The 14,455-nt window shown below is 52.9% G+C and overlaps 2 long non-coding RNA genes across 2 annotated transcripts; one reads left to right on the top strand and one right to left on the bottom strand.

The window, feature by feature from the left end:
* Window positions 1–290: 290 nt before the first annotated feature.
* LOC122168270 lies at window positions 291–881 on the top strand. Its single transcript, XR_006171224.1, has 3 exons — window positions 291–379; window positions 560–712; window positions 797–881. It is a non-coding gene; the product is annotated as an uncharacterized LOC122168270 (long non-coding RNA).
* Window positions 882–5,161: 4,280 nt separating this feature from the next.
* On the bottom strand, window positions 5,162–14,179 carry LOC122168205. Its single transcript, XR_006171208.1, has 3 exons — window positions 12,365–14,179; window positions 9,562–9,707; window positions 5,162–8,972 (listed from the first exon to the last, which is right to left on the bottom strand). It is a non-coding gene; the product is annotated as an uncharacterized LOC122168205 (long non-coding RNA).
* Window positions 14,180–14,455: the final 276 nt, after the last annotated feature.

The following is a 14,455-nucleotide window of genomic DNA, read 5'->3' as shown; positions in this document are numbered from 1 at the left end:
AAAAAAAAGAAAAAAAAAAGAAAAAAAAATGATGTGTTGGCTGAAATCAGCGTATTCCAGGCCAAACTGTGCTGCAGCAGAACCTCGTGGGACTTCAGCTGAGCAGAGCTGGGGAAAAACATGGGGAAAATATGGGGAAAACATGGATAAAAGGCAGGTTTGGGTGATGATGAGGGCTCAGCTCCTTCAGTGCAATGCTGTGAAAGCTAACACCTTCCATTTGGAAAGCCAAATGGGTCCAGATGCTCCCAGTGTAGCCCAGTCTGGGCTCACCTCATGTTTTCCATCCCCAGGCACCCCAAGGGAGAGGAAGAAGAGTCCAGGAGGGAGGAAGGCTCTGAGCCTCGTGCCACCTAACCGTGCTGTGGAGCCAGACCAGGTGGGATGGATGACATGGGAGAGAGTCATGGAACGGCTTGGGTTGGAAGGACTTCTGGGGAAAGTGTGGAAATGAAGGAGAACTGGGGAGAAAAAGCCTGTTCTTTTGCCTTTCTGTCCTGCCACATCTCTCACAGGCTCTGCCTGCTGTTTAATGGTGGTTTCTCCATGTTTCTCCCAGGATTTACAGGTCTCTTTGCCTATCGGTGAGGCTGTGTGCGCTCTGGAAAGTGGCTGCTCCTGAGGTGCATGGAAATAGAGACACAGAGCCTGAACTGGGCAGACCGGGGGGGAAGAGCCCTTTCTGGCACTTCCAACAGTGCCCATCTCCCAGGTGAGGGTACCTCCAGCCACGTGGATACGGGGAGCATCCTGACTCCTGGATCACCTCAACTAACAGCTCCTTCTCCTCCTGCAGCCTCCCAGCCTCAGAACACATCGAGAATCCCTCCAAAACCCACCTCCATGGTGCAGCTCAGGGTGAACCGAGGCCAAATTAAATCCTGAATGCTGTGTCCGGGGGGGCTTTGGGTAGTCCCACAGCAATGCCCTTGGGGAGCCACAAGGCAGCCCATGGGCACGGGGCAATGGCACGCTGTGCTCCCGGCACTGGGACTCTCCCAGCTCTCCCACCCGTGCACACACATTAATAAAAGATCAGTTTGCAGACGCAGTTTGCTGTAGATGACAGCATTAGAGGCGCATCTGGTTTCTGCTAAGCACCGCTCTCGTGCTGGGTTTATTTGGTCCATTTGTGGCAGGGAAGAGTTGCTTTCGGCATTCAGTGGTGTCTCGTGTCTGGGAGAGGTGGGGGGGAAGATGTATTTTTGGTGCAGCTTAGCCACAAAAATTCGGTTTCAGAATAAAGACAAATATTCCTGTTTTCCATCCGCTGCCAAACGGAGCCTTCGTTTGTCTGAGAACTTGGCATCCTGCTGGAAAAAAAGATGTTCTGATGGGAAAAGTCCATGGGTTGGTATTGATCAGGCATTGGGACTGGCAGATGTCAGCTTCAGCCTGGCCAAGAAAGCAGTTCCCATCCTTTCCGCAAGGGGTGTGAAGGAGGAGGAGGTGGCGCTTTTGTGGTTTTGGCTGCTTTTGGCCGAATGTTGGCGCAGCAGTGGGAAAGGCAAGCACCTAACCTGGGCTGCTCCCAGCTTCACTGCACCTCTCAACCCTTCCCACCTGCAGGGCGCAGGCAGACACTGCAGCTCCCTTCAGACTGCTTCTCTGCAGGGAGAACTTGCTGAATGTCCACAGAGGTTTCCTAATACATTTCTTTTTCCCTGCTGAAGCTTTTTAATTAAACCTTTCCGATCCCAACTCACTTTTGATTTTACTTTCATAAAGGCATTGTGATATTCAGGAAGAATAAAACTGCTATTGTACCTGGAGCTGCCTTCATTTTACAGCAGAATGAAAGCAAATGTGGAGTCAGTAGTGCCAGGAGCAGAGGGAATGCCCATGCAGCACAGGAGAGACTGGGGGCTGGAAAGACAAAAGCTTATCTGGATGGGAGCCTCAAAAGCAGAATCAGCTCCTTGGATGCTATACATCACCTGTGCTCCCTGGAGGTGCTGGTACTGCTGCAGCACTCTGTGTATTGATTTAAGGGAGAATAAAGGTCAGGAGCTGAGCGGGAGGAGGCTGAGCACGTTTGGGTGGGCAGTGATGAGCGGAGCTGCGTGTGGGCAAGGACAGAATGGGGAAGGAGATGAGCCAGAGCTCCAACAGCCCCAACGCGTGAGCGCAGAGCCCAGCACAGCTCTCCTGGCAGATGGCTGAGCCCACCAGCAGGGCTCATCCAGCCACAGCCATCCCAGGTTTAGGGAAAACCCAGATTTCAGCCTAGGCTTTACCATCAGCAAGTCTGACCTTTCCTCCCATTTGGACTCACACACATACGTAGCCAAAAAAAGAGACAAAATAAAAGCAGAAAGGAGCACGCCAGCAAAGCGGAAGGGCCAGCTGGACGTGGCACAGACGGCCGGCGCTTTGGGTCACTGCGCTGCGAGCTGTGCTCCATCAGCTGCATGGGGGAGTGGTGGATTTGGGGCCGAAGGTTTCCTGAGCCAGCCCTCAGTCTGGGGACCTTTGGGACGGATGGTTTCATGAGAAATAGCCTCGATTTACTCAACCCGTTGCAGCAATCGGCGGCTGGCCGAGGTGGCTGCCGCCTGTGCCGGGATGCGTGCTGATCCCAGGAGGTCTTCAGTGGGTGGGAGGGGAAATTTGCTCAATCTCAGAAACTGCATCGCTGCTGCTGGCCAAAAGCTCACTGTGCTTTACGAGAAGAGCAGGTCCTGCAGTGTCAGCCCTCGTGGCCCCTCCTAGGGGATGCATTACTGCTGGGGAGGAAGGGAGGGTTGGGACATCTCCACCTCCCGAAAATACGTTCTGGGAGAAACCAAACGGGAAATGGAGGAGTGGGCTGAGCACAGCTGGGTTGAGGACCTGCAGCCCCACAGAGGCTTACTGGAGGCGAAGCCTTGGGCTGCACTGCGCTGCTCCCCGGGGTCTTGCTGGCTGTCTGCTTTCATCATTGCTCTGTGAGAAGGGAAAGGGACCACACAGCAGCAGAACGTCCTGGAAATGTGCGAGGGAGAGCGTTCCCAGAGCCCTTCCCTCTCCCATCGCCTCCGTGCACAATTGGCTATGGAGGATGTATGGCTCTGTATAGGCTCCAGCTCTGTGAGATAATGCTTCGCAATGACATCCCTAATTACAGCCAGCAGGAGCACTTTCCCAGCTCTGATCGCACACGCAGTTTTCTGCTGGACCAAAAGAGATGGGACCCAAACTGGCTGCATCCCCTCTGATCCCAAGGCATCCTGAAAGTTCCTTGCATCCCATAACTTGTCCTTTCATAGGAGAGAAAAACAAACAAACAAAAACAAGGAAAGCAAAGCTACAATAGAAGCAGAAGGAAAGCACTTCAAGCTTCTTAAGTACCTCATGGAAGAAAAATGCTTCTTGGGGCTGTTCAGGGAAAGAGAGGGTCAAATGTCCCTCATTACTGCTGATTTACTCAGCGGGCTGGGAAGTGGGAGAGGGAGACGGTCCAGCTGCCTGCTCTGTGTGCTGGAGCCTGGATCTGGGATGGGATGAGGACAGGAGATGGGGAGGAGGCCGTTTAATGGGGCTGTTTCCCAGCAGAAGGCACAGAGCACCCATCAGCAGACCGGGACCCTGCGGGCCTCACCTTCACCAACGCAGGGTTGGGCTCTGGGCTGTCCATGGCAGCTCGAGAAATCATTGACTTTCAGCCAAGGGCAGAATGGGAGCCCTTCATGGGGTGGCAGGCAGCCCTGGGCAGCTGGAGCCCGGCAGGGAGGAAGGGAAGAGCTCTGGCCCAGATTGGAGGGTGTAAAGCAGCAGGGTTCCTCTCCAGAGAGAGCTCAATTACATAGATTTACACTTGCTGCGGATTTGGTCCATTCAACCCAATTAAAACTGCAGAGGAAGAGCAGAGGCAGGATGTAATTACCCGCACTGGAATCCCGGCTCGGAACAGGAGGCAGAGCTCTCCGCATCAAATTAATCCCTGGTGCAACTCTGCCCAACTTACACCGGGGCTATAATTGGTCTGAAACATTTTAACTATCTCATTTAATGTTATTCATGCTCTGCTGGAGATGAGAATGTTTATCCCAAATGAGAGACTTTAATGCTGCGTAGCAATAACAGTGCGAGGCTTATGTGGTTTCTCATTTACGCGGGTGCTGGGGGGGCAGATTGTCACCGAAGATGTGGCTCCCCAAATCTTTATCCATTTCCAAGGCTCCTGTGGACGCTGCTATTGTCTTTCTCATTCCTTCTGCCTCCCGGCTCTTTGTAGGCATTACCCTCATGTGAATTTCCAGGGTTTCCAGACTGCTTTTAACAATGCTGAGCTTTCAAGTTGTTTCCTACTGACTTTCTCCTATGCCTTCTCAGAGCCTAAACAGCATCGATTACTCCCAGATGTCTGCACTTTGCTAACCCCGGAGCAGCGTTGTGCAATTGTTTGGAAAGAAGGCTGGTAGCAAGCAACATTCCCTTTCCTGGTTCACCAAATTACTTCCTGAACAGAAGAGCAATGAGATTTATCATGCGGATGCAATCCCTTGGCACCAGGTGGCTGCAGGGAACAGGCGTGGAGGTGGCTGAAATCCTCTGGCTGATAAAGAGAATTCTCCTCAAGCATAGGTTGTTCTCCACACCCAATTCCCCCTTGTCCTCTCAGCAGGATGCTGTTGGGGTGATGAGCCCATGGAGAAGCCCAGGAGCAGGGACTGCTCTCACCTCAACTGGATCCCAGCCATGAGAAGGCCACAAGCCAAAGGACAGCAGCACAGTGCAAGTTTTGCTTGTCCTGAGAGGATGCATGTGCAGATTGCAATGGGTCTCATGGGGAGCAAGGAGCATCACCTGACTGGCCACACTCCTAACGAACCCCACAGCCCTCCTGACCCCTGCTGCTGTCATGCTTCAGCCTCTCGCATTGCTAAACATGCACAAAACATCTCCGTTCCCATAGCAGGGTGTAGCCGAGTTGGCAGGAGATGAGGTTCCTCTCATCCATCAATCCGTCTTCCCGGGGTCACCCCAAATTTCTCAGTGCCTCCGCCCATCCTGCCTGCATCCTGCAGCCCCCACAGCCCCAGGCTGGCAGGATGGATGAGGACATCTCACAGAGCACGTGGAGCAGTACGCCTGGGCAAGGCAGGCAACAAGCAGAAGCACAGGAGTAGGAAAAGAAGAAGGGAAAATAAACAACTGATCAGAAAAGAGCATCCAGGGAGCATATTTATTTAGCAGAAGGCTGAGTTAAAGGACAAACCAACCTCCCCAGCTTCTTGGATGGGGTTGAATGCCATGGACCAGGAGGGTTGTGTAGCTTCTGAAACCCAGAGTGTCCCCAGTGCTGAGATAGACAGAGCATCCCCATCGCCATCCCCGGCTCCAGCCAAGGTGGTGGGAGCAGGACCAGACCCCTGAGCTCCAAGTGAGAAGCATCAGCGCTTGGAAAGCGCAACCAATTTGCTTTTAGTACAGTTCATGCCTCTCCTACAGTGCCTAGAATAACAAATTCCTTCCACCCTCCAAACCTGAATGCTGGAGGAAGCTGCTGAGAAACTTAATTGATTAGCTGGATGCGTGCATGGAAAAAAATTGCCAAGCATCAAGGAAGTCACTGCGCTGTCAGTTAATGCTAGTGGGAGAATAGAGAGACCAGCTGCAGGTTTTCTATCGCACAGCCCCTTCTTTTAGCTTGGGAACAAGGAGAGGTGTGTTGTGATGGGGTGACCCATTCTGCAGTCACATCGAGGGCCTGCAGCGTCCACACCGTGCTGACCACCTTCATCCAGGGAGGGCAGGGCTGCCTGCACACCTCACCCCGTGGGGCTGATGCTCTCAGCATCCCCAGCTCTGCCCCCACCTGCTGCAGGGTCACTTGAGGCTGTCACCACGTAGGATTGTTTCCTGGCAGGAGAAAACAGGAAGCCAAAGGCCTGCGAGGGCTGTGAACTTGCCTGTCATGTTCCTTGACAGCACCAATACCTTTTGCTGTTTGTGTTTTTCTCAAACTGTCACCACCCATCACACCCCTTGTTTAAACTCCTGATCCCGAAAGCTTCCCCGAGCCCTCTGCAGAAGGAACAGAAGCAGCGTACGCCGTGTCCCAGGGGTCAGATGCTGTCACAGAACCAAGAGCTGACACCACCAGGCTCTGCAGCTCCTTAGAACAGGCAGAGCCAAGCGCGAGCCAACACTGAGCCCCCGCTCCCCAGAAATGCTCAGCCCCACTGTGCTGAGCAGTGCTGCTCCCCTGCTTCCCCCGTTGCTGCTATTTGACCTGAGCAGCCCAGAGGAATTTTAGTCACGGTGCATTCCTAGCACAGCATCTGTTTTCTAGAGCAAAACGGGAACAGCTGCCAAGAAACAAATCTTCCCCCGACGCCTGGCACTTCTCATGGGTGGAATGAAACTTCTTGAAATCCCAAGAGAAAAACCACCAGATCTCGACTGCAGCAAAACCCATCCCCTGCAGGGAGGGGGCTCCGACGCGGACTAATGAACTCCATGATAGCATCCATACGGCACCACTTTGAAAGGCGGAGGAAAAGAGGAGCTAAAGAAAGATCCCTTCCTTAGTTGAATGCTGCATGAAGGAGTGCACTTTGGCTGAACCCCCAGCATCCACCTCCAGCTGCCCTGTGTCCTGCTACCTGCCCAGGCTTGCTGCGAGCGGCAGGATGAAGTCAGGTAGATGGTGCTGATAGGGAACACGGAGGGCTGACACATGGCGCTCTGTGAAAGGGCTTCTGAGGTTTGGCAGGGCTCAGCAGGGCTGTTGACACAGCCTGGTGCTACCGGAGTCAGAGGGGTGAGGAGGGGTGCACAGAGCGTGGCATGGGCTGTGCCTGACCTTGCAGAGCTGGCAGGGGAACGCAGCCCCTTCCCACAGAGGTTCATACCCCAGAATTACCTGGGTGTGGGACAGAGCTTGCAGCAGCACGCAGTGCCTATGGGTCGCTCCGCATTGCTGTGGCTCAGCTGGTTTCCAGTGGAAGGTAAAAGCTGATGTAGGCAGTTTCTGGCTGCTGGGAAGAGAAGGAGCAGAGCTGCTCAGGGAGCTGATGCAGTCAGGGAGCTGCTCTCCAGGGAGCAGTCACAGTGCTGGCTCCAGGGAGGCAGCAAGGCCGTATGCATTTCCTCGCTCCCCTGATTGAGACTTGTCTCCAAAGCACCCACTGCAGTGCTCAGCAAACTCAGCCTGGTCTGACAGCACTAAGCCTGATGGATGTGCAGCTGCCCCTCCTTGGCGTACCGTTTTAGCCAGAGCTGCTCAAACAAACCCAAGCAGAACAGGGCAGTTTCTCCACCCGTGAGGCTTTTCAGGCTGGAAGTTCACAGCCTGCACAGATGTAGCGCTGCTCTGCTCAGTGACACCGAGCGAGCTCCAGCTTAGATGCATTTCAGTCTTTCCTGAAGGTGATGTGAAGTTCACATTGCATCACACAGCACATCTGCGGTCACCGAGCCCCAGGAGGCTGCTGTGAGTGCTGCAGTGACTGAAGCTGCTGGCTGCAGCAAGGCATGGCAGCTTTTCAGCACCTGGGTTGAACATGGAGAAAAAAAAAGGGGAAAGAAACATCCGATACTCGAGAAAAAAAGAGATCATAAGTGATCCAGGATCTCAGGTCAAGTCTGCAGAGTAAGGGAGCCTCAGCAAGACCAGACTGCAGCTTCCCCTTCCGCTTCTTGGCCAGACCAGGCCGTTCTGTTACAGCAGCACAGGAAACGTCCACTGCCGCAAACACCATCTGCTGAGGAGGAGGAAGGTTTCACACTGCTTCTCTCTTTTATCTCGCTGGAGGTTCTGCACAGAGCTGGCTGAAGTTGGCAAGAGTAAAGGAGACCCCTGGGGGAGCTCACCCAGTGCTGCCTGGGGTGGTGCTGAGCTGCCTGGAGGAGGAACATAGGGAGGGGGGACCAACAGCAGGTAGACCAGCAGCTCAAGGAAACACCATGGGCACCCTCACTGCAGGACCTGCAGGTAGGTACAGGAGTGACAGCAGCAAAGTCAGCTCCTAAAACCCCCCAGTGGGCAGCAGGGCCTCTCTGCAACAGCATCTTCTTGCTGCAGCTCAGCACCACACCAAGCGGTTGAAGCAGGAACACAGATATTAGGAAGCAAACACAGCCTATTTCTACAGCCACATAGGCTGTGTATGCCAGCCAATGACGGGCAGTGACACCCTGGGGTGGTATATACCCTGCAGGGTCCGAGCAGGATTGGGCAGGAGCAGAGCACGTGAGAGCAGGCAGCAATGAGCCCTGAAGGGGGCTGGTGGCCAGCTGAGACATCAGGTTGTTGAGGAGCATCGACCTCGCTGCTCCCCGGGGACCTTGTTCTCATAGGTCCCCACACCAAGGACACAGTCTCTTTTTCTCAACCCAAGGTCTACCCCGCATTAAGAAGAATGGCCCCTTTCCCCAGGATCCCCATGGGGGCAGATGCTCCAGGGCTTGGAACCTGGAGAGCAGCCACTGGTCTCCAGCAAACCCTCTGTACCCAGGGCTTCAGATCCCCACCAAGCCCCCCTCAGCTTGGAGCCCAGCCAGGACGCAGCTCTCACCCTTCAACTGAGAGAAGCTGAATTGGAGTCATTTTACCAGCTGTGTATTCAGAGACTATCTAGGGTTTCTGCTGTGTTAATGCACCAGGTGCTGGCAGTGCTTACTGATGTAGAAGAGGAAGGAGAGGCAATGGGCTGGGAATTGGAAGCCCCCACATCCTGCCCCTGTTTCTTGCCCCACTCCCATGCAGGCACAACGCTCCACTGAGCTCCCCAGCTCCTGCTGAGTTTCACCAACCACGAACCTCAGGGCCGGGAAAGAAAAGCACTCACAGCATTGATCCCAAGCTGAAATGCCCCAGCGATGAACTTGGGATCCTACAGCACGAGGTGCTGGCCAAGCCCAGACATCAAAGGCACTGCCTGTGCCAAACTGCAGCCTCTTGGAGGGAGACGTTAGAGCACCGATAATGAATTTGGAGCCTCCTAAAGTGTGCTGGCAGCTGGATCTTCTGGGCAAGGAGAACCCTGCCAAAAAATTAAGATCTGTTTCTGCAAAGCTCAAACAGCAAACTTGTTTGTCTTTCCTCCTTCCCCTCCCAATCCTGTTGTTGTTTTAAACATTTACAGAGAACTTTATACTGTTTAAAGAACGATTTGGGAGGGGGAGAGTGTTCCTACTTCTTTTGCCAGCTGCTCCAAGTCAGCAGCACCACACACACAGCTTCTGGGAAATCAGGTGCTGTGGTTTGAGATGTCACCACCCCTCAGCATCCCAGGCACCCGCTTCAAAGCCTCCACCAGAAGGGCCACCCCATAGCCACCGGCACGTGCAGGAGTGCCAGTCCCTGGTCTGCTGCTCTCCCCACAGCTCCTCTTCAGCCCCCATACGAAGCTGTGCTTTGTGCCCCTCCTGCAATGGGGAGAGGTGGAAGAGAACGCTGGCATGGCAGAGCACATCCCCGAGCAGAAGTGCTACGGGAGATCAGCCATCTCCTGTGGTGTGTGCTCACCCGCCCACTGCCTTCAGCAGCCAGGCTGCTCGAGATGACAGCTGAGGGGAGAAAGGAGAGCACTTGGAATGCGCAGGAGGAGAGCTGGCTGAAGGCAGACCTACCTTTATGCAACAGCAAAGGCATGGGGTCAACAGCAAAGCAGCGGCACACACGCTGGTGGTTAATTCGGGAAGAAAGGCACATGAATCTCTGTCTTTTGCGGGCAGCTCTCCAAGAATTTGGGGGCTGTTGGAGTTGTACTCGCAACCTGGCAGGGGGGAAGAGAGCAGGGAAGGCTGTTGAGAAATGCTGGAGGATTCTGCAGGATGTTTGAATTGAAAGAAAGGACAGAGAAGCATGAAGCATGCTGTGGAAGCAGGATGTGGGATAGAGACAATGTTTATACAGTCAGCCATGGGCTAATCCACAGGAGGCTTTGGAGACCATAAAAGCCATCTGTAAGTGGATAGATCACATTCTACAGGAAACTGGTGGTTTAAAACAATGCTACCCTCATGCTTTGATCCATCCTGAAGCCTTGGGAGCACAAAGAGAAGAGGAGGTTAAGTAGGTCCCTAAGTCCTGCTGGCACAGGCAGAGTGGTAGGAAGGACCAGTTGTGGACCTGCTCCCAAACAAGAACTTGGGGCCATTCAGACAGAACTACAGCAGGCAGGTACAGGGCAAAAAGAAGGACTCTGGTTCCTCTCAAAGCTCAGGCAGACCAAGTCTTCCCTGCAGGAAGGGAGCGGGTGTCACAGACCCACAGAGACGCCAGACGAGTTCTTGACATTTCCACTCAAGACAAAACCCATGAGTGGATGCACAGAGTGACACCTGGCTCTTGACGACTTAAAAGGACGTGAAATAACGCGACCTTTCGTGATTTAAAAGTGTTATTTCACATCCAGCAATGAAACTAGCAGGGATGGTATTCTTAAAAACACCTCAGAGCAATCATCTCCTTCCTCTGGTGCGAACAGTGAGAAGCAAGAGGTGAGCCAGAGAAATGGCATCTGCAGTTCTCCACTTTCAGTATGGAGATGCTGGGGATTCATATTGTTCTCCAACTGAACCACTTGACCTCAGTGCAGTTCAGGCTAATTACTCCTAAGAATACGTTTGTTTGCTCCCTGCATGGCTGGCATGTTTCTTCTAAGAGTGATAGATGAAATATCGCTTTTGTGACAGCACAGTTTGGGTTGACTGAATCAACGGCTGTTGGCTGAGTAATCCAGGCAAACAGAAACACTGCTTGTGATAAAAGAAGACCTGAGAATTTCCTCATTAGTGCCTAGATATTTTTATACCAGTTCACTCCCTTTCTGCTTACCATGCCTTTAATCTCCAAGGCTGATGCAGAAAATAGAGGGGACTCATCTCTCTACTCAAAGCAAGGTCATCTCCTGGCAACTGCTTATTGAGCTGGGACAGCACACGGAGACCAATTTTGTTGCACTGTGCTCAAAACTCAGTTGAGGAAAGGGGAAAGAAGTGGGAAGAACAGTGGAGGGAAGCTGAGAGGGAAATCATGACCATTCTGGGCTCAGTGGCTGAAGATACCATTTCTTCTGCTGCTCAGCACCAGCAAGGAAAGGGAACCTTTCTCTTTCTCCATCACCTGCAGGAATCCATACCACAGCCCTGCCTGAAGATACCACCGCTCTCCCAGAAAGGCCATCCTTTCTCTTCATATTCTGTAAAAATAAAGCTCTTACCATTCTTGGTACAAAGCAGAGCATTTCTGAGGCTGCTAAAATTCTCTTTTGGTAGCTTGGATGAGTGGGTTCAAGCATGTATTTAACATTAAATGGAGGCCTAAGCTTTGCTACCAGGAAAAGGGTGTTTAGTTTGCAGCATGCCTTGTCCTGCGTGGGAAGATGTTGCTTCTGTCTGCTTCTGAGCTCCAGAGAGCCTTTCTTGTACTGCTTGGGACCGACTTGAGGCAGCAGGCACCAGGCGTTGGGACCTCTTGGCAGGCTTTTCTTAACACTACAGATCTTTTTCCCTTACAAGTCTGGCACCTGAATTAGCAGCAAATGATCTCCAGCTGTTCCACAGGGGACTGCTCTTTGTGCACTGCTATGCATGCAGCACACGGAGCAGAGCCAAGCATCCATCCAGCTCCTCAGCTTCTCCTCGTGCGTTGTGCAATTCAGCCATGCAGGGGGCTGGTGCTTGCCAGACACAATTAGCTATAGGGGATGAGCCTCTGAATGTGCTCATATACCCCAGTTGCTTCCCCCAGCCATATGTCAAAGAAGATAACCACAGCAGGCAGCTCTGAATCAATGGATGCTTTGTTTCTCCAGGCTTTGGGAACCATGTCTGCAGAGTGGAACTGCTGGAAGGCAGAGGGGAATCAAGCTGCTATCACTAAGTATGGAGAGCTGCTCCCCAGAGGGTGTTACAAGGCAGCCAGCAGGGGAAAGGGGTGGGAAACTGGGAGGAGACCTTGTCCTTCAAATAAAGCGTGGGATCAAAGCCCACCAGAAGTTGAAGGGGTTCTGTCATTATTTCTGTTCGGTTTTCCTTTCCTCCCTTCCCTTCTCTGTCACACGTTCTGCCCCTTTTCCTGTTCTCTGATCAAGGAATGACCACATACTCCACAACAGTGCTCACACTTCTTTGTAGAGGTTAATGCTGTGGCTTTGCAGGACAGAAAGAAAAACCTTCAGAAAGCAGAAAGTGGGGCCTTACTCCAGTGCATGATTTGCTAGAGGAAGTAATCCACTTTGGATCAGCTGGTGGGAAGAAGTAATCATTTTGGGGCTGCTCCCAAGAAACAGAAGCCCACCATGCCCTTTTAATTGCTTTCTCTATTTGCTCAACAAAAATAGAAGTCCTTTGAAAGACTGAAGGAAAAAAAGCACCATAATTGATGGAGATCAGCCACAGGAAATCTACCAGAATTGTTCCAAATTACCTCTGGGAGCAGCTTGGCAACTGCCTGAGGAAGCAGAACACATTCAATCAGAACTGCCCGGACCAGACTGCAGCTCCCTTCATGTCCGTAGCTTTGCAGAGCTCCAGGAGAGCCACCATGTTCCGCTGACCTCCGGGCGGCTTCACCTCGCACTGCAGCTCCCAGAAGTTCGCACGCTGAAGATGTGTGTGGCAGGATCGCCCTCTAAAGGGAACAGCTGAGAAAACCTCATCAAATCACGCAGGCGAAGTTAAGAACGTGGGCACGGCTGAAGCAACGACCACTTCTCACCCAGAGCCTTTTTGTTCTGCTTTCAAATACGCTTGTAAACATTATTTACGCTCTGCAATCATGAATAAAGACAGCCACACTACTGCACGCTCAGCTCATGCCATTCTCCTGAGCCATTAACTCGTCGAGTCTGCCCCTGGCTGAGCTCATCCATCTATAAGCATAAGTAGACAGCTACTTTGTGGTGTGAGCATCGTCCGTGCTACAATCAAGAACGTTCTCTCCTTCTATAATCTGAACTCTGCACAAGGCAGGACTTCGGCTGCTGTATTTTAAAACTTGGTGTCCCTCAGGGATCTAAAGGGCTAATTCTAGTTGCTGGGTTTTACGTATTTGCTTCTCAGGAAAGCTAAAAGCAGGCAGGCAGGCTGCCAGCCACATCTTCACAGAGGAAACGAAGGCAGTGTTAATTACTGCCTTCCTGTGTCTCACTCTTCCTTCCAGAAGGCTCTCACAGGGCAGGAAGGCACTGAAGCTCTCGTGCAATGAACCAGGGGTTCTCTGCTCATTGGCTGCTTCCTCTGTGCTCCTTGCCTGGGCAGCTCACGAGGTTCTCTGCAGTTCCTGGAAGGCACAGAGGGCTGGGAAAGGCTTCCTAGGCAGACGCTTAATAGGGGAAGCGGCTTATTTCTAAGAGCACACTGCTGTCTCTTTGCAGCCTTCTTATCTCACTGTAATAAAGTGATTCTTGCAGCCTATTGACATTTTAAAAGAGACTTTTAGGAAGCAATACGAGCCATCCTGGAGAGCAAAGAACTTACCAGCCAGGTTAAATCCACGCTCTGGAAAGAATCAAATTCTAAAATAGGAGCAAGGCCAGGAGTATCCAGGCATTAAAAACAAACAACTCCACACTGCCTTTTCCTGGGAACTCGAGTGCTGTGCCCACAGAGGGCCTCCCATGTGGGCAGCAGCTCCTGGCCGTCCTGCTGCCACCAGAGGAGACCCCGGGGCAGACACCAGGCTCCTCGGTGGCGCAGCTCCCTGGGACAGGGCTGGGCGCTGTTGCCAGGTCAGACAGATCTGTTGTCATGCTGTAGATGCCACTATAAGCTTTGCTGTGGAGAACCAGGCACCTTCATGTTTGAGGAATGCATCTTTCCTCTGAGCACCTCAAGGAAGTGCATCCCCCACTCACAGACATCTCAGGGTGACACCCGTTATGCGCTGGGCTCGTATCCATCCTCAGATTCCTCCTCTTTCAGACTCAGGTTTGCTCAGTCTCCATTTCCTGCTGCTTTCCCTCACAAGGTTGGGCAATGCTTTGGGACCAGCAAAAAGCCAACCTTACAAAGTCCTATTTTCCCTCCCTTTGCTTCAGCTGCACCACAAGCGATCCCACAGCTTTCAGGGCAGCTTTTTACCTGCACACACAGCCAAACACCACGCACCCAAAGCACGGCTCACACATTAACTACTGCCTAACCCCAACCTCCAGCCCGCAAGCCCTTCTGAAGCGCCCCTCCTGCACGGTGAGCTCACGCTTTCAGCCCTTTGAGGCACTCTATGGCCACGTGTGCCTCCCCAGCAAACAGAGGGCAGCTGGGAGCACTGATAGTGCCGAGGCCTGGCGCCCGGCCCAGCACTGGGCACGGCAGGGCAGCATGGCCTCACTGCAGCCTGCCCCGCTGGGCCTAAGGGAGCGCCTCTGGAAGAGCCAGGCCTCGCCCTGGTGAGGAGTTGTGCACGTTTATTTCCTTATTCCTTTTTAAGGCCTCCGGGCCGCGAGAAGAACCGGGCGCCTCAGGGAGCACTGAGGGCTCCGACGTTGCACAAAGCCGCGGGGACACGGCGCTACAG

This window comes from Centrocercus urophasianus, unplaced genomic scaffold, assembly GCF_019232065.1.
Source record: "Centrocercus urophasianus isolate 14NV4802_14NV808 unplaced genomic scaffold, USGS_Curo_1.0 seq_41, whole genome shotgun sequence".
Lineage (NCBI taxonomy): Eukaryota > Metazoa > Chordata > Aves > Galliformes > Phasianidae > Centrocercus > Centrocercus urophasianus.
This window is presented reverse-complemented; position numbering and strand designations above follow the sequence as displayed.